Source organism: Perna viridis, chromosome 1, assembly GCF_037379345.1.
Source record: "Perna viridis isolate PV_CMFRI_1.1 ecotype Kerala chromosome 1, ASM3737934v1, whole genome shotgun sequence".
NCBI classification, from domain to species: Eukaryota; Metazoa; Mollusca; class Bivalvia; order Mytilida; family Mytilidae; genus Perna; species Perna viridis.
Window position 1 is genome coordinate 24396062 of NC_142445.1, and position 22508 is coordinate 24418569.

Sequence of the window (22508 nt, forward strand, 5' to 3'; positions counted from 1 at the left end):
AGAGTTATATATTTCAGCCACAATGAAATCTTCACTATATAATATCCTGTTCTGTCATTGTTCTTGACATTATCTGTTTTTAATGGACATTAGTACTACAAATTTCTATTCTTATTGAGCCAAGCAAAATTTACTGGTCTGGACTTTATTGAAGTACTAAAATTTTCTAAAAGCAATATTTCAGACATTTGGTCCCAATATCCAGAGCCATTTCCAGACTGAATTAACACAACAGACATTTTTTAAATGACAAGTCTGACGAGCTTACATCTAATGACTACCTTTTACTTAAATTAGTCGGTTCTAAGCAATTATTCTGTGTTAACGACTCCAAAATCAGATTCATAAGGAAGGCAAAACCAGTGCTCAATATTCAAGGTAATTAAAAGATCTTAACTCCTCCTGCTTAGCACAAATTTATAATATTCAATATATATTGAGAACTAGGGTGTTGATTGGCTATATCTAGGTCACTTTAGATACTCCAAACTGATAGAAAAGAATTCCAATTTGTTTGAGTAGTAAGGGTTTGTTGATGGAATTCAAGTTATTCTAGTAATTTTGTTTGCCTTTGATCAATAGATATTGACTGTAGTTAGATGGTAATTTTAGATAATGTGTCTGAATTTCTTTTTTTATTAAGAGAATAAATGCATGTTTGTAGATCCTAGTATATATTTTATTGAATGACAAACCACGTTTATGATAAGTGTAATTTATATTAAACCTTTTGACAGACAGATCCTGAAATGTTTTCTACATTTTCCTTTTACATCAATGCAAGAGTTTTTTGATATAGCACAGTCTATCAGGCTTATAACAAAATAAAATCAAAAATAGACCAGTGTCCTAAGTGCATCTTTCAAAATAACTTATTTTAGAATTAATATCTCTGTGCTAAATATCAGATAGGGGCGGAGTGTCGGTGACAACCTACATCCTCTGTCAATACATGTGTGGCTTAAAATTGTGCCTTGGAAGCAATATATTTCTGAAGTGATGTATGCAGTTTTGACATGATTGTTTGAACTATTACCATTGGTAGAGACATCTGTAAAATAACAACATAGTAGTGCATTATGACCCAAAGTCAAAGTTAATTGAGTTCAGATGGCTCCATCCCTCATAGGCTAGGCCTAAAATTATATTAGTAATATTGTGAAACACAGGGTGATGTTGGCCTGCAGAGTACGCTGTAACTAACTAGTAGCTCTCATTAAAGGCATTACTAAGCCACATTAAATATATGGCCCAGACTGCTTTAGGCTGGTATTATAGCTTTTAAGTTCACAAGAGATATGCTCACTAAGTAGCTTAGTTTAACAATGTTGAGTGCCAGTCAAAAGTGCAAACATGTTTCTTGCACTATTAAAGAAAAAGTGAAATTGTGTCTGCTCTGATTTAATGATGTCCTATGTTATAGTCTTGTTTCTTGGGCAAATTATTGGTTTCTGCTATGGTTAAGTAAGTTTCTTAGTTGATAAAATTTTAGGAAAGTCTTTCCACTAGTTTTTACCACATGTAGTTAGTTTTAACTATTTGGTTGTCAGCAACCCTTCAATTTATCATTCAGATACAAATAAAATTTAAAGTTAATGTAGCTACATGGTCTCATTTTGTGGTCAGTTTTACAAGACTTAAATAATTTTTAAAAATCTCTTATAATATTGTTGGATGTAAATTTATTTGGATGGACCAAAACAAATCTCTAATTTGTCTTTTACTCAAGCAAAATAAAGGTGTACATAATTTTTTATTATCATTATGGTAACGCCAATGATATGGAAACTTATTTATCAGATGGTCAGTTTTACATACCGGTACTCTAAGCACAGGTCTCCATAAATCTAGGGATAGATGGCCTATCAACAATATTTTCTTTTCATACTTTTATTTGGTTATTGTTATTAAATGATTCTCTATATCTTGAGGGTTTTAACAGAGTATTGAGAGCTAATTTGCAATGCCAAAATAAATATTTGTTTTTGTTCTATATCCTAAAGGTTTTAGTGGTAGAGATTAGTTCATCAGTGTTAAGAAGTATTGGGTTAATGTAGTCCAGAGAAAGGACATCAATATGCACAGTTAGTTGGGTGATATATTTGTTTAGATATGGTTTTAGATGTCCACTATTTTATAAATTTTCAATTTTGCAGAAGCTTAAAATGTGCTGAGAAGCAACTATAAATCTTTTAAAATGCAAATCATAAATGCTTATTTTGGTAAATGAAATTGTTTCCACAACATGACCCAAGCATTTTATAACTTATAAGTTCTTATCAAACCTTAAACAATAATTTTGGTTCAGGTTGGCACAGGCACTCAAAAATTGAAGAAAAAATTTCCAAATAATTACCCCATAATTTGCTGATTTGCTATTTTGAATCACTTAAAGACTGACTATGCTTATAGATTTATGTATTAAACCTTACACAACATGAGAAAACTTATTTAAATCAAATTTCTAATAACTGGGGGTGGGGTGTAAATATAAGCCTTATCAAACTTTGCCTTTTACTGAAATAAGTTGCTTTTGTAAAGGAGCATCTTTGAACATTGAGAGCTTTTTTTCCCTTGCTTTCTAAACATGCAACTGAACTACCTCCACTGTACTGCAGTGATTATGTATTTTAAGAATTATTTACAAATCTCTTCAAAATTCCAATCTGCTTATGAATTCCAAACACAGCGAAATGGTCCAACTTGATATCAATAAGACATGTTTTATTTGAACTTCATGTATGAGATATTTTTTTTTTAAATTACAAACATTTAACACTTGACTCCTGTTCTAAGTGCAGTTTAGTCATTTTAAATATATATATACATTGACACTTTTAATGATATAAAATTACACTGTTTGTGACAGATTTATAAGTCAATGATCATATTTTTTTGCAGGTTTAAGAGTGGAGACATTCTCTTATTGTGTCTTATTGTTGATGATACTGACTCAACTGACAGAAATTGGCAATGACTTTTCAGTTTGTCAGTCTGTCTGTTGTTTCATTTATGGTTAAAACAACATGCCAAACTTATACATAGATATACTGATCAGTACATGTGTATAATTCATTAAGAATGCAACCCAAGCGTACACACCCGAAGATATGTAACATATAATGTTATAAAGTATTTATTTATTTGCATAAATATGCCCAAGCTCCAAAGGAGAGAGGTATACTGTTACCCTTGTCTATGTGTCTGTGTTTCCTTAATTTTTTTCTGCCACATTTTCCTCAGCAACTAAATATCAGCAGTGTGAATTTTTTACCCATTTTTCCTGGAGGTATGCCATATCCTGGGATACATTTTCTGAAAATTTGACAACCACTTTCTGTTTACAAAGGTCTCCGTTTTTTTTTCCTTATTTCATGATTGAAAGCAGGGGTATCACTAGTGAGCCATCTCTTTCAGATTTCTTGTTTGCGTAACTGATTCTTTTGTAGACAAATTACATGTTGGATGCTGAAAAGTGAAAAAGTTCTAAGATCCAGGACTGGTTTTACTGTATGAATTAGGGTCACTACACCAGTAATTAAAGAGGATGATTCGGATTTGTTTAAGACATATCCTCAACCTTCTGTCCAGTTCACAAGGCTTTTATTTTATTCCACTTGTGTACTTAGAAGTTTAAACATTAAGCAAACAGTGCCAATGTTGACAGTACTAGTCATTTGTATGTTTTGGCAAACATTAGGTTCTAAAACAAACTTACAGATTCTGGTTTGTCATGGCTCTAAGGTATTTTATACCAAATAACTGATAATTTGTTGAGGTGATTCATGGTTTTTATCTTCATGTTATTAGAGAGCTTTGTCAAGTGGTTTATTGACAAAAATTGGACTGTTTGATACTCCTTATATTAACTGCCTGATAGGAGATCTAGGTCTTTAGTATGCTAATTGTTAGGCCAGCGGTATAAAATTTCAGGGTTAATTTTTTGTTTGTTTTTTAAATGAAACCATAAAATCTTTAAATCATAGGAAAGGCCGATGCTTTGAAAAAATACTGCTCAAATCAGTTACATGGAACTTTTCATAAGTAAAGGAAATAAGCAGGAAGATGCATAATTTATATGTTTTCTGCTTTTGCTGAATGATGGGAATTAAATTGACATGCCAGCTCCAGACCTCAATTGGATTGTGATCAATAGATCTTATGTTACTATCCTAATACTTCCTAATGAGTATAAATGTACTTAACAGTATTTTAAGCACCTGTCTCTGTCTAATTTTATTGTATTTGTTGATGAGTACCAGTCAAAAAAGGACAGATATGGTGAAATCTAACAAATGAACCATTTTCAGTATCTTAAGATACTTTTTTGTCAAATGTTCAATTATGCACCTGCCCTCTTGGATTCTTCTTTGTTTACTCTTAATCATGAGAAATAGCCCACATCTCCAGCTTGTATTGTCAAATGGCTGGATATGCATATGTTGGTCTCATGCTTAAAATCTCTTAGAGAGAAAAAACAAACAAAATTCTGGCTTGTTTTACTGTCAGACCTTGAGAAACCTTTACTGTCAGACTTCATGTTATCTTTTTTCAAATTGACTTATACAATATTATGTAATGTAAATTAATAATTTAGAGTTGAATATGATAAAAATGACAAGTTGCACCTGCATATGATCATAATTCAGAGATACCTGTAACCATGAGCTTTAGCAGGTAAACCAAATTCTTTCCTCATTCTGTAAATATTTTCATAGATATCAATGTGGGTAATAATTCTCTAGTTTACTATTGTTTTGCACTAAGAAAACAAGTATTTTGTGTTATTTAACCAGATGGTTTTCGTTGGATGTTTTCATTATGGAGAATAATTGCTATGCATAATGCATCTACCTGAACAAGAAGTTTTACTACCTGGACCTGGTCCAAAACTGTCTCTTCATTTGTTATGGCTGATAAAACTGATGAGAAATTAGGGGGAGATGAAAATTATGTATGTTTGTCATTAAAGATATACAGAAAATGTACATTATATTTATACATATAATTAAGGGGGTACAAAGTCATCATTAGTACATTCTTGGGAGATAAAGATGTTTAAAAAAGAGATCAAAAATATATTATTTAAGTTTGTTGTGGAAGTTGTTAATGTTTCCCATTGCTTAAAAAAACAATAATCATTTGTTTTATTTAGGGATTCTGCTGGTAGAAGAAAAAAATCTGTAGTTATAGAAGACGTAGCTTAACAAAAAAAAAAGTGGTCAATTTTCATTGCTAACACTGATAATAAACAACGAACATATTATGAAGACTTTCAAATTTTCAAATATTTACGAAAGAATCCATAAAACTTTCCTTTTGAAGTGGTGTGTAAATGTATTCTGTAAGTGAAAACAGCTCTTTCAAATTGCTAATCTGTGGTGTACAGGTGTGATTTTTTACCCTGATAGTGAAAATGCTACCACCCCATCCCCCCAAAAAAACAAATGAAACACAAGAACAATTCTTAGTACAGGTAAGATATGTTCTTACCTCTCAGTAAAACTGACAGAAGAGAAGAAGGGCAGCTCTCAAAATGACATAGATCAGTTCGAGATCCTGCTCTCTTAGAACAGCCTGAATAGCTGGATCTAGACTTGTTCTTCTGACAGGTCTTTGACAGTCATGTAAAAGATAAGAACAGTATTCATTGATATCTGCTGTCTAATCTATTTTCTAACAAATGTATTAGCACTACTGTTAGTAGATCAATAGAATGGCCATTTGAAGTACTTCACTTATTGGTATGGTAAGTGTTTGAAGTGTAAATAAGTTGCCTTTTTAGTGATTGTTTCCTGTAACTGTAGCATGTGTCAAGTTTTTGAAGTTTAAATGACATAACAGTTTAGTGATTAAAATTTCAAAAACTATATCATACAGCTGTTATGAAATCTCTTTGTTTTTAACTTTATGGACAATATTCATGGAATCAATATCATATTTTTGTCCTATTAGATCCAATTATTGGTGGGCACTCCCCTTATGATTAAAGCTTTTATAAGCCTTGGACCATTATCTCAGTTATATTAATTATAAATTATCTTCAATGTGCTGATAAATGGTTGATATGATTCATAAATGGAATCAATAAGATTTAAGTATTTCTATAACAACCTTTGAATAATTGTTCAAAGGTTTTGATCGTGAGGAAAAATATGCATATTCAATTAATGTTGCTCAATTAATAGAATTTTGTATTTGGAGCCCACTTGTTATGTGAAAAAAAAATAACAAATACAGCTTCATCGCCTTTAGATTGGCCTTAAAAATATAGTAATTGTAGTGCATTAGTGTATTCATTCTTCTATCTCTGTTTTCAATTTCAAGAAGATTTTTTGTTGTATTAAAGAAAGAAGCTGAATATTGATCATTTGTAGAGGAGGAATTCTGTGCTAAATTTGTTAAAAAAAAAAAACTATTGTATGCCCCTACCAATGGTTGAAGTTAAGTGACATTTATTTTGAGTATGTGTGTCTGTCTGTCTGTGGTATCTCAGTTTACTTTAAGTTGATTTTGGTTGTTGAAAAAAAATATAGATCATCATTAGAGAATGACAATTAGATTTTAATTTGATTTTTTTTTTTTTTTTTTTTTTTTGGGGGGGGGGGAGGGGGGGGTGGCTATGATGAAATTTGCAAGAAATGCTGTGGTGTTAAATTGGATATCTATTTTGTATTAATCGCTTTTTATCATAGATGTTAATTAAACCTTCGGTTGATATCTATAGATATACATAGTATTTCAAAAATTATACTTTTATATCTTATATTACATGTCACTTAAATTTTTATCAGCTGCTTTTGGATTCTGAAATAGCTTTCAGAAAAAGTGAGTATTTTCCAAGGTAGATACAGCTTGTTGTCCCATTTGTTGAAGTGTTTATATTCTGTATAGATCTCATGATTAAATCCAAATTCAACAGATTTTTATACTTAGTTTTATTGGTTTTTTTTCCACCACTCTTCCAGGTTAGGGGAAGATTGAAGGCTAACAAACAATGTTTAACCCCCCTCCCCACATATGTCCCATCCCAGGAACCTGTAGTCCAGTCATTGTGTCTCATGTTCATAGCTATTTGTTTTTGTTTTTTTCTATAGATTAGGTCAATTTTCGTCATATGAATAGTTTCACTTCATTTATTTTTGGGCCTTTTGCAGCTTGCTTTATGATACAGGTTTTGTCCATCATTGAAGAACATGTGGTGACCTGTAGAAGTTTAATTGTTCATTTCTTGATATTTTTTTGGGATGACTGTCTTATTGGCAATCATTAACCATATCCTATTTTTATGCTTAAAAATAATTTACATAAAAATATAGAAAACAAAAACAATTGAATCTAACACATTGCCTGAGGGCTTTCTATTACCAAGCTGTTGTGTATAAACATTACACAGCTTTCTATAAGTATCATTAAGCACTGAGTTAGTAAGTACTTTCCAGTTATTAGCCCTATATTATATGAAATCAATATTATCTACCAATATTTATGAAGTAAATCATAGGAAACTAAATATATATCTTGACAAACATGTTTAATCAATATACACACAGTAAATTGTGGAATAAACCATCAGTTTTTGGCTTACATGTAACCGTAGACTACTTTATTTCTCTTTTATTGTGCCCATACATTAGTTACATGGTCAAGTGGTGAAATCATCTTAAAAAGTTGAAAATTCTGTCCTAAAACTCGCAGACAAATATATTGGTCAGAGTGCAGTGACAAGACGGATAGTTCAATATCTTTTTTTGGGACTTTGTACTCCAGCTAATTCCAATGTTAGAGGTTGCCTGGCAAGCTATTTTATGACTTGTTGTGGTTGGAGTATGAAGGAAAGAAATTTATAGGAGTAGGAACATTCTTGAATTAGAAAAGGTAAATTCAAAAAGAGGACTGAATGAATGCTTGGGAAATCAAGAAGGATTTAATGTTAGCTATAAAAAATAAAAGTGGCTACCAAGGACTTTCATGTATAATGGAGTTCTTTTTTCTGGGTCCTAATTCATATGTGATAAGTTTTGAAATTCTGGGTCCACTTATATTCAGTGGCAAAATGCTGATGGTCTTAGCATCTCTTTACCTGTAGATCTTGTGGTAATTTTGAACTTAGTGGGTCCTTTTACCAGTTTAGTGATTTTAGAACTTTATTATTGATTAAAAATGGTTTATTTATTACCTGGTATTGTCTCTAAAATAAACTTGCCTGCTTTTAAAAAAAGGCAATAATTATCATTGTCTGAATGACACAAATGAATCTGATTGCTTTTGACAGTTTCAGTCTAAAACTGTGTTAATCATAAAAGTGATGTATTGAAATTAGAATAATGCCATCAGGTCTGACTAATAATTAAAGAAAATAGGATGAAAAAAAAAATAAATGGCATTTCACAGTGATGACAAATGACCATGGTCAGGGACCATGGGAGACATGATAGATTACCATTGTTATGTTTCAGTTTGTTTATTCTAGTTTCATGGTCTGTGATTCATAGTGGACTAGCTGTGCATTGTTCTGCAACAGTGGCATCAGTGACAGTGTTTTCTCTTTGTGTTTTGTTAGGCTGTGTTCATCCATATCATTATTACTAAATGATTCAACATTTGTTCACAATTCTGAAGGATCTTAGACAATCTGTAATAGGATAAAGTTGGATTTCTGTCTGATTTCATCTTTTTGATGAGGCTAAGTTGAGGTTATTATAACTTATTCTATTATTATTCCATTGAGTACTATACTTTGTCCTGAAATGAAATATGAATTTGTTCCTCCCTCTTATTATGATTGATGATAGCAATCAAAATTCATTTTACATTATCCTATAACATGTTCCATTGATTTGCATTGCTGTTTTTACACCTTTGCAATCTATTTTCAATTTATTCTAACAAATTAATGACAGCAAAAACAAAGTTCTAATTCTTTGCATCTTTTATTCGTCGGTAACAATTGTTTTTATTTTGTCTGTTTTGATGTTTGGGTGTTACGTAGCTATGTTGTGTTGCTTCCTGGTTGTATCCTTGGTGATAGTCTTTTTCTTTTGTTCTCTGGCTGTTTTCCAGTTGTAGGTACTGTGCAATTTAATGCCAGTCTGCTGCATGCTGATGTGCATCAGACATTCAATTTTTGCAGTTATGCAACAGTGTAAATAGCAGTTTAGATCGTAATCATGGATGTCATTGTAATGTTTTTATAGGTGTCTCATCCTTCATTGTGAAATCATTGGTATCCTTTTCACGTTTTTATAAATGTCACTATTGTTCATCCATTTTTTATCTTTTTTCACCTGCTGTAGGCTTATAACTTTTTATTTTTTTAAAAATGTACCTGTAATCTGCCTCTTCCTGTTTTGAAGTCATATTGCATTAAATTGAGTCAGAGGAAGCCAATTTCTTTTTTTTCTATTTTCAAATTAATCATAGTTAAATATTTTGGAAGTGAGAATCAGTTATGTAGAAATGTTAGATTCGGCAACTAATTACTCATGAATTTTTTTAGCTATAGATAAAAACTACATTATATGGTGGGAGATGCCAAAGTCTTTCTTGAGAAAGTTTGAGTGGGATTTTCTATATTTTGTATTACACAGTTGCTATGACAATGTATAAGTAAGTTGTTTTAAATGGTATGCTTTGAGTCACCTGGAATTACAACTTTTTTAATACAAAACCGGGAGTTCAAATAGCTTATTCAACTACTGTTGCCTTTTTCCACTGGAAAAGGATTTCTTTTATAATTTGTTGATACATGTAGATTTAGTTTTTAAGTTAAATTGTTCTTTTTTTCTGCATTTGCTTACGAAGTTCATATTTTTCATCAAGGATGTGGTCTTGGAAATTAGCTGTGGCTTTGGGTATGTGAGGAAGTAGCAAAGTAGGGGCCATAGTTGGAGTTCTGAAGGTTGGGGAGTATTAATGGTGGTTTCAGGTAGGGGATTGTTTAAGTGCATACTGGATGAACTAGCATTTAAAACCAGGATAACTATTTAACACATTTTCGTCAAAATTACATGACTGTAAGAATTAATGACCTGAGCAACTGGCTCAAATAAAATAAACATTTTTCACTCTTCCACTTTTCACCTCACTTGTTTTCTTTAAGCATCATTTTAAAGCATCGATGGAGTTTTAAAAAAAAATAGATGAAAAAATATGAATGACAAAGGAGTTGCTGTACTTTTCACAAGAAAAACTTGACATTTAGCCAGAGGCCGGTTGTCATAGGTTAAAATACCTACGGTGGGAGTTGACCTCAAGACCGTACATCATCAGGCACCACAATGTTACCTGTTAATTATTACCTGTCTACCTGTAATTAATATCAATTAATCTGGCAGCATTACACAAATACATGTGATTAAGGTGTGCTTTTATATACTGTTACATGCTTGTTAGACATTAACTGGACAGTTAGACACACATAAAATTAAGTACAGTCACTTCTTAGCCTTGGGATTTCTTGTGAGGTAATTGATTTTTTATGGTAAGTGAAATTATTGTCATCTTTTTTAACAATCTGTTTTTCACACTTCATAAATACATGAAAAATTTTGACAATTTATTCTGTGGTTGATGTTTGGGTTGGGGAGATGTTTTTACAGTGTTATTTCTTGGATTATGTTTTTCATTTGTGAAAAAAATGTATTGATTGTACACTGAACCACTGTACATGACATCAAAGTTGTACGACATCAAATCTGAAAGGAGAACATATATAAAACTGTAAGTTACATCTGTCGCTAAGAACATACTGAACATGCATATTTTTGTTCCATATTCTAATTGTCTGTTATTATGTTTAAAAGAACGTTATGCAGTGGCACCAAATAATATTAGTTAAGTTGATTTTTATAGACGGTAAATGAATTAAATTTCACGGTTGCTAATCTTCTGATTACATCAACTGGACATATTCATGTGTATCAATTATCACTGGTTAAAAAAATGTTAAGTGTTATATAGTGTCAGAATTAATTTCTCGGATATTAATTTTCAAGGTTTTCTGTCCACTGGGAAAATAGCGAAAATTAGTGTGTTTATAGTATATGCATGTAGATGAAAATTACATAGCACTATGTACACAGCCATATTGCTCAATTGAGTAATTTTATTATCAATCTTAAATAAAATGCATTAGTTTTGTGATAGATATTTATATATTTGCACCTGAATGGGTGACATGCAGCTTTCTTCACAAGATTTATATCCCCAGAAGAGCAAGAGTGGTGAAGCAAGTGCTCGCCAGTGCTTGAATTTTTTTTTTTATCGAAGTATGGCTCTATTTTACTTTAGTACCTTTTTCTTCTTTTACGAGAAGTGTACCCAGGTATGTTTAAATACACTTTCAGAGCAATTATAATAAAATAAGTATACTTAAAAACTGTTCTGCTGCAAAAGATTACTCAACATGAATTACTCTCTCATGTCTTTTCAACCTTATAATACTTACACATTTGTATTCTAATAGCACATTTTGAATTATAAAATGTTGTGGTTAAGTTATAATGTATTATGAAACCAAAGGTGTAAATGTTGGTGAAAGTAGGGAGTCCATTGTCTCTTTAATTGTGGTTTTATGGGAGGAAAATAAGCCCATTATTCTACCAACAGTAGATTTGACACAAGATAGATTTCTTTATTAGTATTCCCTTTGAGGGTTTTTTACTTCTCACTATGACTTTCACACTATTTGGTCTTTAGATGCCCCATACCTGGTTTGAATAAAGAAGATATTAGATAACGTCCTTTTTGGGGGATAAATACAAAACAATGGCTTCTTTTGATTGAATATCAATGATTTTGCACTTAGTTGTCAATCTTGCATCGACAAAATTTGATCAACTGCAAATTTTGACTGATCGTGCATTAAATTCTAACAGTTTGATCGTTTTCTCACAAAATGGTCTTTGTCAGATTGAACATGTTTGGTTTCAGCTTATAAATCATTAAACTTTTTTGTCTGGTATTTATGCAGAAGTTTTAGTGATTGCTACATGTCTACAACAGTAATCCCCACCCAGATTATCAGGAGATTGGCATCAGTTAATGAATAAAAGGTCACTTTTAAGGTTATTATATATATTGAAGATTCCACAAAAACATGAATTAAATTTTGAAAATATTAATGCATTCATTGTCTTCGTATCTCCCTCTTGAAAGAAATAGTCTCATTCTGTTTGTTTAACAATGCATTGAATATAGCTTACTCAAACAGGTGACTGAGGGGTGAAGGTTTTGAATAGAAAGTCTATGATTTTATCTCTTTTTTTTAAATAGTTTTGTAAGATGCTCTTTTTAGTGTTTATTGAATATTGCTTCCTATACTATTTACACAGAGAGAATTTGGCAAATATATTTTATATCCATCATAGATTTGTAGTCTGTCTGTCTGTACATTTGCCAGTTATGGTATCACAGTATCTTACAATTTAGTACACAATTGTTTTCTAAATATATGCTATTTAAAGGGTTTGCCTGAAAAAATCTGTGTGGAGCTTCTCTCTGCTTGTATCTGAGTGGAGCTTCTCTCAGCCTGTGTCTGTGTCTGAGTGGAGCTTCTCTCAGCCTGTGTCTGTGTCTGAGTGGAGCTTCTCTCAACCTGTGTCTGCATTTAGCTTCTCTCTGCATGTCTGCCACATCACACTTTCTTGCTCTGTTCTCTTTTTATATTACTATTTTCATTTACATTTCCTTCCCCTTGATCTTCTTCAACATTTAGATGAATATTCATATTTCTTTTAGAAACAGCTTCAGTGCAAAGAAATCCTTCCATAAGTCACAAATCTCCCTAGCATGCTGGGCTTTCCTTTGTTCAAATTTGCCCATAATTGGCATTATTTATAGTTTAGCAGAAAATCACAGAGATCACTGAAGAAGATTATTTGTATAACTTAGCATGACATCAGTTTAGCCCCACAAACTGTTCCTTATAGTAAACCCCTTTGTTATAATAATTCAGAGAAAATGGTGGATCTTGATATTAATAATGTTTAATTAGTTTTCCATGGCTCTCATTGGTAGATTCTGGTCTTTTGTTAGTGTCCAATTAATTCAATATGACAGGATTTTCCCGAAAAAAAAAGGAACAATAGAAGCTGGTTGTCCTATTTCTTTGGAACATGGACCTTGCTATTTTGTCTGATTTCCTGATTGTTTTGTCCAATCTTTTACACTTGTCATAGCTGATTAAGTTAATTCAATCATATTTTGTCATTTCATTCTATATTGTCATTTGGCCTGTCATTAGGATTTTCCTGGACAAGGCAAGTCAAGGGCAGGAAAAATAATTGGTCTTTGAAGTACAGTCATGTGACAGGTGCAAGTTAATTTCTTCTGTTTTTCGTAAGTCTTTGCTAGTTAAGGTTTTAAGGTCCACCATACTCTTCTTTAACAGAAGATAAGGGAGTAATTACTTAAGAAATCACAGAAATTTGCTTGAGGTGGTGATAAATGACTCATAACCCTATTCTCTTACCAAAAATCTTGCATGAATATAGTTTGTTTTGTTTTGTTTTTTTTTTCTTTTAAAGATGAAAAAAAAATCAAAAACAGACAACAAAACAAGCAAAGACATCATATTTGTTCTCATTCTTGGACAAGGTCATATTTTTTGTTTATGGAAATCATGGAAAAATTTGTCAGTCTTTTATTTCTGGTGTTCCCTAACTGTGCATTCCACTCAATTGTAGAAATGTCATATCTTTAAACCAATGTAATGGCTATGGTATATTTTGCTGTTCTGTGCATTTCTGGTAATGATTTGAAGGAACTGGCTGTTTAGCCATTACAGCCATCAATCAACGTGCACATTAGAGATTTGTTATTCCATTTACAGGGAAAGTACAAACCATATTTTCAGACCTTTCAAGGTTGTAGGAACCAATAAGCTGTAAATATGCTATTAGTATATTGATTTGGATGCAGTCATCAGTTTTTAGAATTAGTGTTAATTCATTTTCCTTAATGGATATTCTGCTATCCATAAACCCTTTAGAACATTCCCTCCTGTCAGAAATACAAATTTTACAGTGGCTCTTTGTGTTATCTGGCCTCTTGACCTTATTAAAGCTGGGTATATTGTTCTATTTAATTGCTTGGCCAGTTATCAGGTTTTATGGAGAGGTTTGCTGCTGACTGATATCAGCTCTTATGCCCTTTAAGACCGATGTAATACATTGATTTGGGCTTAGTTACAGTAATCCGTACTTTATAATGCCTGTTTATATGTGAATGTCCAATTTCAAATTGTGATAACACAAATATTCCTTGTTAGTTATAGTTTCGTGCATTTGTGTAGGTGTAAAAGTTGGATAATGAGAACATAAAAGGCAGTTTGGATGGTATTGTTCAGATGTACTATTTCTATACTCTCTCAACAAATTTCGTGCAGCTTACAATTCGCCAGTCCATACCATTGCCCTCTAAACAGATTCAGTTGTTTTTTTTATTTTTTTAACTCAGTATTCTGCTATGAGAACTTGGTGTCTTACTATTTGTAAGATTTCTGTAATAGCACACCTTTTGGCAAAAATTTCAATGTAATCATTGCTTACATTGACACTCAGGGATATTGTTGGCTGTAAATTACCTCAATAATAAGGCTGTTGCACAATTTGTCAAAAAATTTGCTGAAAATAATCCGAATTGAACTTTTTTCCAAATTGGTAGTTGAAGGGTAGGATATGGTGTTTCTGTTCAAAATCTTTTTGAAAAATTTTCCCTATAAAAAATAGATGAGGTAGTTTTGGAATAGGCCAATAATATCACTTGACCCTATTTTTTTTATGTCTTCTTTAATTCGGTGCTATCAAGTACATATGCTACAAGGTGAAGGCTGTGTGCTCCAATATCAATGAGTATTCAAGATTGGAATGTGAAACTGAAGTATAACTTAATCTTAATGATTTTCTATCTTCAGCCTTTTATCTTATAATGCTAAATAATATAGTTTGGGACTATGTTACTGTATTAATTTACCGATGAAAATGCATATATGCAAATCCTGTTCACTTATCTGAAGGAGTAGACAAACTATCGAAATATCATAGCTTGTTATTACTGGAAAATAATATGTTACGTCAATGTAATAATTATTCTCTAGTAACTAAGTTGGTCGCAAATGAAAACCATGATCAGGGGAAAAATCTAGCAAATTCATATTGAATTACATAACATTTCATGACAAATGACACGACATAGACATTTTAATTTGCATTGGCGATGGGGTCCTTTGAGATTTCATATACATTGCATAATGTCTTATCTCTCCATGTATATGCAAGATTTTTGACTTACTGTATATCAAATGAGATATTCTTAACAGTCCAATAAGTCTCTAAAGACTATTCTGTTTCACATCCTACACACCAAATTTTGTCCAATGGATTGTAACAATAGCTGGTTCTGTTCAGTGCATTGATGATTTCCATGTATGGTGCTTGTAACCCTACAGTGAACTTTGCATATACATATGGTCTTTCTATAAATTAAGTAGGTATTCAGTTAAGTGGAGGTCCCTTGTCTGATATCAACTTCTTAAGGATAGGTTTCTTTAGCCTTTTTATACCAAACCCTATGGTGACGTACAATTTTGTTCAAATTAGATAGGTGTTAGTTTATACAGGTTAAAATTTGATTGAACAGACTTAGAGGAACCAGAAAATGTCAGGTTTTTAGCTAATGCAGGGTTTTCATTCAATTGTACCCATACTTTTTGTCATAATTAAAAGAATTGCTACTAGTACAGATAATGCTTTGTCTGGACTCTTGGTAACTTTCATGATGCAGATTTATGTTTGAATGACCACAGGATTTAAAAGAGTAATCAAGGGAAGCAAGGTTATAGCGATAAAGATAGCTCTTTTATTCTCATCATTTGTCATTGCATGACCAGACTTTTTTTCAACACAGAGTTGACTTTGTAACCTCTTTATTCTAGGTTATCTGTTTTGATGTAATGGTAGCTGAGCACTGAATACTGAACATCGAAAAAGGTAAGCAACCAAATACAGTTTTCAGAAAACTTCTATATCCACAGACCAAAACTATGTGTTAGAGATTTTTGTTTATACAAATATCTCCCCGGTAAATGAAAATTTTTACAAGCCAAACAACATTTTTACCATCCTTGGGCTTTTGACAACTGGTTTATCATAAAGAGTTTTGAAATACCCAAAATCATGTATAAAACATAACATGCAGTATGAATGGGGCAAAGTTAAATCAGATATACTTAGAATAATGCCTGAAACAATATTTCTAGACTTGATTTATCCTGACCTCATCTGAGCTTAATTCATATTTATGATGTTGCATAAATTAAACTGACAGTGATCACATAGAATGTTTATAACCTGTTGATATTATATTCAGTGGGACAATGTTTATAACCTGTTGATATTATATTCAGTGGGACGAAATCTCGTTAAGGGTTATTTAAATAAAGCCACAGCGTACTTAAACCCAAATTCTAATCCGTGGTAGATGGAGGTTTGTTTACCGCTGAATTATCATTTATCAAATAAGGAGAATATACTATTATAACCTGGTTGGCTGAATTATCGGATCTCTCTCCGTAGTTTCAATCTTGTGCTGTGTATTAAAGGTTAAGGACAATCTTTGTCTCCAGTAGAGGGAGTTGTAGTCATAATGCACGTTATAATGTGAATCATCGAGTGACAAGGTAAGATCAAAGTCGTTATTACACCTGGTTTTTACCTGATCTTACATTAATATTTCTTACTATGTGAATTTTAAACACAGGAGAAAGTGAAAATTCTGGATATTTATATCAAATTTAACAGGTGTGACAATTTTGTCCATTTTTAAGGAAAAGAGACACCAAAGGTAGGACCCAAACAGAAAGTTTTTATTCTATTTTAAGTAACAAAACATTTTTATGGTTGAAAATTTAAGTTTGATCAATACCAAAAATATTCTACTATTGAACTTATGTTACTCCTGTTTGCTCAACAGCTTTCTCAAGGGTAAATTCACTAATGGAAGATGAATTCCTCAGTCGATAGTACAAATAGTCTAGATTCTAATTAAGGGTTTTTACAGTGAAATTAAATTACATGCCGGCAAATGTTAAATAGAAAGTACATGCTGACAAAGAAAAATTAATCTCTGTCAAATTCTTAATGGAACAAAAATTCAGCTGTTTGCTTGAAATTACTGTGAAATAATCTTGGCTATTATTAAGTTTTCTGAAGAGTAAATGCTGACAGAATTAAAGTAGTTTTTGTTGCCTTTCACATTTGTAAGGATCAGTTCCACCATTGTGTTGAACATGACTGGGAAATAATTCTGGCAGTAATTAGGTTTGCAGTCAGATTGTCTTGATTAAAGATGCTTCAAGTAAGAAAGTCTTCCTTGTTGTCTAACATTGCTGTAAGGGTTTGTTAAGATATTCTGCCTACCGATATAGGTGTAAATGTCATGTTCTCCCGTCTGCTTGGATTAGTTTATAATGAAAATCGCATTGTTTTCTTAGTAGAAGCTGAGAATGAGTTCTTTGTCATTCTTTTTTTTTTGCTTGTGTGTTTCTTTTTTTATACTTTTCTCCTGTAAATATCATTTGGATTTTCATTTGCCATGAAAGGTTGCCAATGTATATAGGTTGCCAATGTATATAGGTTGCCATTGTATATAGGTTAACCTGGCAACTATTTCTTCATATTATATTTGTTCCATCCTTCCTTTTAAGTCACACCCTTGAAAGACTTTAGAAAGTTATAGCCCAAGTAAAATTTGTGGCATCATTTGATATTTTTTTCCAAAAAATCATGATGGACAGTTTCTGAAATGTATGTTCTTGTCAGGATCAAAATACACTGGACGATATGTTTGGCTGATATAATTTTTTTTTTTTTTTTTTTTTTAATCTACTCAGTTAAAAGAAATTTTATACTTCCCTTCTTCTATTGTCTACTGACTACATATTTTTGTTTTTTGTTGTTTTCATACGGATTGTTGAAGAATCTATTTAAAGGTCACTTTTTCAGGAGGCACAAATGTTAATACCATACCTTACTGCCTGTACAGCTACATTTTGTTCTCTAATTGTATAGGTGGGGTTGACGGACAGGCATCTAAAAAGTTCTATTTGCTGTTGAGGTGCTTTAATTGTGATATGAATGAAAACTGTCTTTATTTGTGGAGTTTTAAATTCATTAAATTGTGTATTGTCTTCCAAATTTTCTTCATAAATTTTACATTTCCTGGGTAATTTAAGTTCATAGTCCAACTTCATCACAAAAACTGGTGTCCCATTTAAAAAAAAAAAAATTCCACTGAATGTGTACTTGACTTTTTCTTTACTTAGAATAACGATTACCTCCAGTGAATATTATGTAGTTCTGAATTCTTTTCTGACTTCTCAATGCGTATCTCTTGATGATCAAACAGTTTGAATTATGGTTACCAACGTGCAATGTTTACAGCACGAAGGCAGTAAAGTTAGATCGGCAAATTTGTTTGATTGAAGTGAATTCCCCTGCAGATGTTTTGCAGTCTTGTAACTCCTTTGTTGCCCACATACTATTTACTAAACATGCAAATACCATACTCATCTTATATAACATCTCTATCTATAACAAAATCTGTTTGACATGCAGTGAAAATGACTGAAAGATTCAGGGGAAACATGCTTACATCTCTCTGATGTTTTTTTATGAATGCATTTTCTGCTTTCATCCAAGACTCTTAAAGATAAAGATCTTAAATGGCAGTGGCAATGGTATACTTTTTTTGGAATAAAATGTGTATTATTTGTATAGAATGAGCCAATACTGTTTTATCTTCAATCCAAAACTGAACATATTTTGTCAATAATTAACAAAGTTAACTGAATTCTCAAGTCAAAATAGACTTTTACTACTGGTCTAGAGCTGTGACTAGTGGCTAAAGGTGGCTTAATATAGTAGCTGTAATCTTAGCTTCATATCATTTGTTAGTCTACTAACTTATACATTTTTCTTGGTGTACACCATAATTTATCAAAGTCAGAAATGAAATATCTGCAGCAGATGATAAGTGAGAGTTTTTCATTCATGTTTCTTATACTGTTTCATAGTGTTATTTCAATCTTTTATGTAGAAAAGGGCTTGTACATATAGCTTTTAGGATTAAGCAATTCATTATGCTTCACTTGGCAGTCAGTGTTATGAGGTAGATTTAGAAGTAAATTAAAACAGTTTGTATAGCATTATATTACTTATATTTATTGTATATTTGGTTCGGTATACAATTTCCAATCTTTTCATGGATGTTGAATAGTATGAAGTCTTCTCCCTGCTTTTACTATTCAAACTAGATCCAGTGTATACATACAACTTGAAGCCATTTAGGTTGTAAACTAATATCTCTCTTACTGTCTCAGTCATATAAAACTTCATAAAACCAAGATCATTGACCAAAGGGGTCTTTAAATTTCAATTTTATTGACCTGGTAGGTACTTGAGAAAGTTAAATGATACAGGTGAAAAATCTAGGTTACTCTGTGATAATGAGGCTCAATTCTGACTACAATATGCCACGGTGGGGTGGAATATGTTAATTAGTGGATAAACCCAACCAACGGTGACAGTATTCATATTTGGGCAGGTATGATTTTTTTTTTAAATTGACCACAGGTGTGAAATGACCTAATGAGGCAGGTAGACATCAAAGAAATTTTTACCTGTATTAGATGAGGTTAATGTGGATTTTGTCCCCAGCAGGAACATGGTGATCTAGATTGCTTATTGGGGTGAGTGTGGTTTTGTTCTAGACTTAATAACATAGTATGTAACTGTTCTATTGTTATACCTGCATGACCAAACATTTTTATGAAGGTAAGACCACAATTTTGATATTAAAATTTTAAAATTCTGCATGTCATTTGTATTTTTCTAAAAATAATGCTCCCTCAGAATGAGTCAGTCTTCAAACATTCATTGTTTATGTGAGTCAGAACAAGAAAAAATTGGGTTGAATGTAACATAGTGGTACTGTATATAATTATCTGAACTTGTTCTTTTTCTATGAAATTAGAAAGATCATTGTCACAGGCTGAGTTAATGAATTTCAAGATATCTTAGGTCAAAGTTCAAATCCTTTGGCTAATAGATTTACTTGTTGTAGTCTGAATCTTGATTTTTTTCTTAGTGATGCTTCCTTCCTTTGGATTGTTGTATGCTGTATGAGCATTTTCCCAACACCTCCTCTTCCTTCTTGTCTCTCTACATCATGTGTTGTAAAGGCAGTAATGTTTTGTCGTTTATTCCTCATCATGAAGTTTTGTTTACAAGTTATGACTTATTTTTTGTGCAGGTGTACAGTCATGCTGTTAGTTTTCATTATTTACACTTTACTCTTACAAAATTAATAGGGAAATTCCTATTACTGCATTGTGAGGCCATCTTGCTTCACCATGTACCACCTTCACACTCCTTATAAATAAGTAATGTATTGTACATGTAATTGTGTAGCAACATCTGTTGTGTGACGCGTAGCTAGACATGTAGATATAAGATGTTAAAAGAAAACCTATAATGTAGGTAAAGTATTATCATTGGGTTTAGGTAGGCCATGTTTCATGAATAATTCTGCTATCGGTATCTAATTTGGTTTGATTTCTTCTTCTTCAGCTGGATAGTCTCAACAAATAAAACATATAAGGTATAGTTTTTTAATATGGTTTTTCTGTGGCCAGTAAACTTCAGTTTTTTTTTCTTCTCACTTGCTGGCAGTATGTTGATTTAGGCTTGTATTGAAACTTTTTTTTTTAAATTGATTTTATGTCAACAAGAAAATTTGTACACATCACAAATAAGATACAAATGCTGTCTTATCATCTATCTTAAGCTTGATTCAAGTGAACATTGTGTGCTGTTTTTCTTGTTCATTTTGCTGTATTGTCCAGAAAATATAAACCCTAATAAAATATGACTAATGAATTTTGGCATTTGTTTGATTTCATCACATAAACATTTTCTGTATGGGAAAGTTATAAAAATGTTCCTTCCATTGTTTTGTGTCTAATGAACAGTGACATTGTACAACCCTTATCACATTGTTATTTCACAAAAAATCCATGTTCCTGACCAAGATGAGGTGCGATATTTGGGTAACGGTCTTGTCTTTTATTGCTGAATAAACAAATATTTCCCTCATCCTCTAGCAAGTAATGAACATATATTGACAGGCAGGCTGATTGACATACTGATTCGACAGGGGTTAGTATGAGAGAATCTTTGATTACTTTGTTTCATTAAGAGGTGAATTTTATAGGTGCCAATTCTTTATCTGCATTAACTTTTGCTCTTAGGGTCAAGGCTGGTTAAAGAAGTGACTGATTAAGGTGGACTGGACTTGACACGTACTAGACAGGACTGATTAAAGATGGATGGGACTCAGATCATGTACTTAACTGAGTATTGGAGACACCATAGATTTAAGGTGGACTGGACTGGACATGTTTTTGACAGATTATTAGAGTCATGACTGTTTTAAGGTGGACTGGACTGGACATGTTTTTGACAGATTATTAGAGGCATGACTGTTTTAAGGTGGACTGGACTGGACATGTTTTTGACTGATTATTAGAAGCATGACTGTTTTAAGGTAGACTGGACTGATTATGTAATCAACTGAGTTTTAGAGACATGACTGATTTATGCTGGACTTGACTGGACTCTTATATGACTGAGTATGTTTCTGTTTATCTATGTAGATTTGCAAAGGGTTCTTGATGTTTGGTGTTTAAGAAAGCTGTATTTTCTTTTGTTTTACTAAAGTATTCCTTTTTATATTTTGACTCTCAATTTTGTAAATTCGTTCTTTGTTTGTTGACCTCATCAAATGTACCCCGTTGGTCTGTTACTTTCACCAATCATAAACTGTTTGAAGATTGTTGGAATTGACAAAAATAATTCAGAAGTGAATGTTTGAACCTTTAAAGGTGATGCAGAAAGGATTTTCTAAGAAGTCTTGTTTATACCTGTTGATTTCAACATCAATAACACCATGGTGTTGAATCATCAACAAGGTTGTTCATCTTCATTTCTGTTGTTTGAAACATCACCATTAAAACCATGGAGTTGAATCATCAACAAGGTTGTTCAGCTTCATTTCTGTTGGTTGAATCATTAACAAGGTCGTTCATCTTCATTTCTGTTGTTTGAAACATCACCAATAAAACCATGATGTTGAATCATCAACAAGGTCATTCAGCTTCATTTCTGTTGGTTGAAACATCGCCAATAACACCATGGTATTGAATCATCAACAATATCATTCAGCTTCATTCTTGATAGCTGAAACAGCACCAATAACATCATGGTGATGAATCAGCAATGCATATGTTAAGCTCCATTCCTCATAGGCAAAACTTACAATCATACTAAGGCAGAATATGGCAATTTTATAACCATTGTCTGTGATGATGGTTCCATTTTAATCTACTTACACCAAAGACATTTTTAAAGCGTAAATAATATTAAGATGTGATGATCTCTGACTGGCTT

At 32.1% G+C, this 22508-nt stretch overlaps 1 protein-coding gene and 1 long non-coding RNA gene across 12 annotated transcripts in view; one reads left to right on the forward strand and one right to left on the reverse strand.

Moving 5' to 3' along the window:
• The window catches only part of LOC148627893 (dystroglycan 1-like), a 78209-nt gene that overhangs the window by 25329 nt on the left and 30372 nt on the right, over positions 1 to 22508 (forward strand). For 4 of the 11 annotated variants that reach the window (XM_088581226.1, XM_088581268.1, XM_088581244.1 and 1 more), the window contains one exon: positions 15938 to 15992. The gene's annotated coding sequence lies outside the window, so the exon portion shown is untranslated. Of the gene's footprint in view, positions 1 to 9640; positions 9929 to 10328; positions 10484 to 15937; positions 15993 to 16212; positions 16846 to 19634; positions 19751 to 20465; positions 20537 to 22508 lie in introns of those variants that run through there. The other 7 variants (XM_088581277.1, XM_088581235.1, XM_088581287.1 and 4 more) reach the window with 7 other exon arrangements.
• On the reverse strand, positions 2842 to 5617 carry LOC148627894 (uncharacterized). Its single transcript, XR_015919325.1, has 3 exons — positions 5494 to 5617; positions 4629 to 4700; positions 2842 to 3468 (listed from the first exon to the last, which is right to left on the reverse strand). It is a non-coding gene; the product is annotated as an uncharacterized LOC148627894 (long non-coding RNA).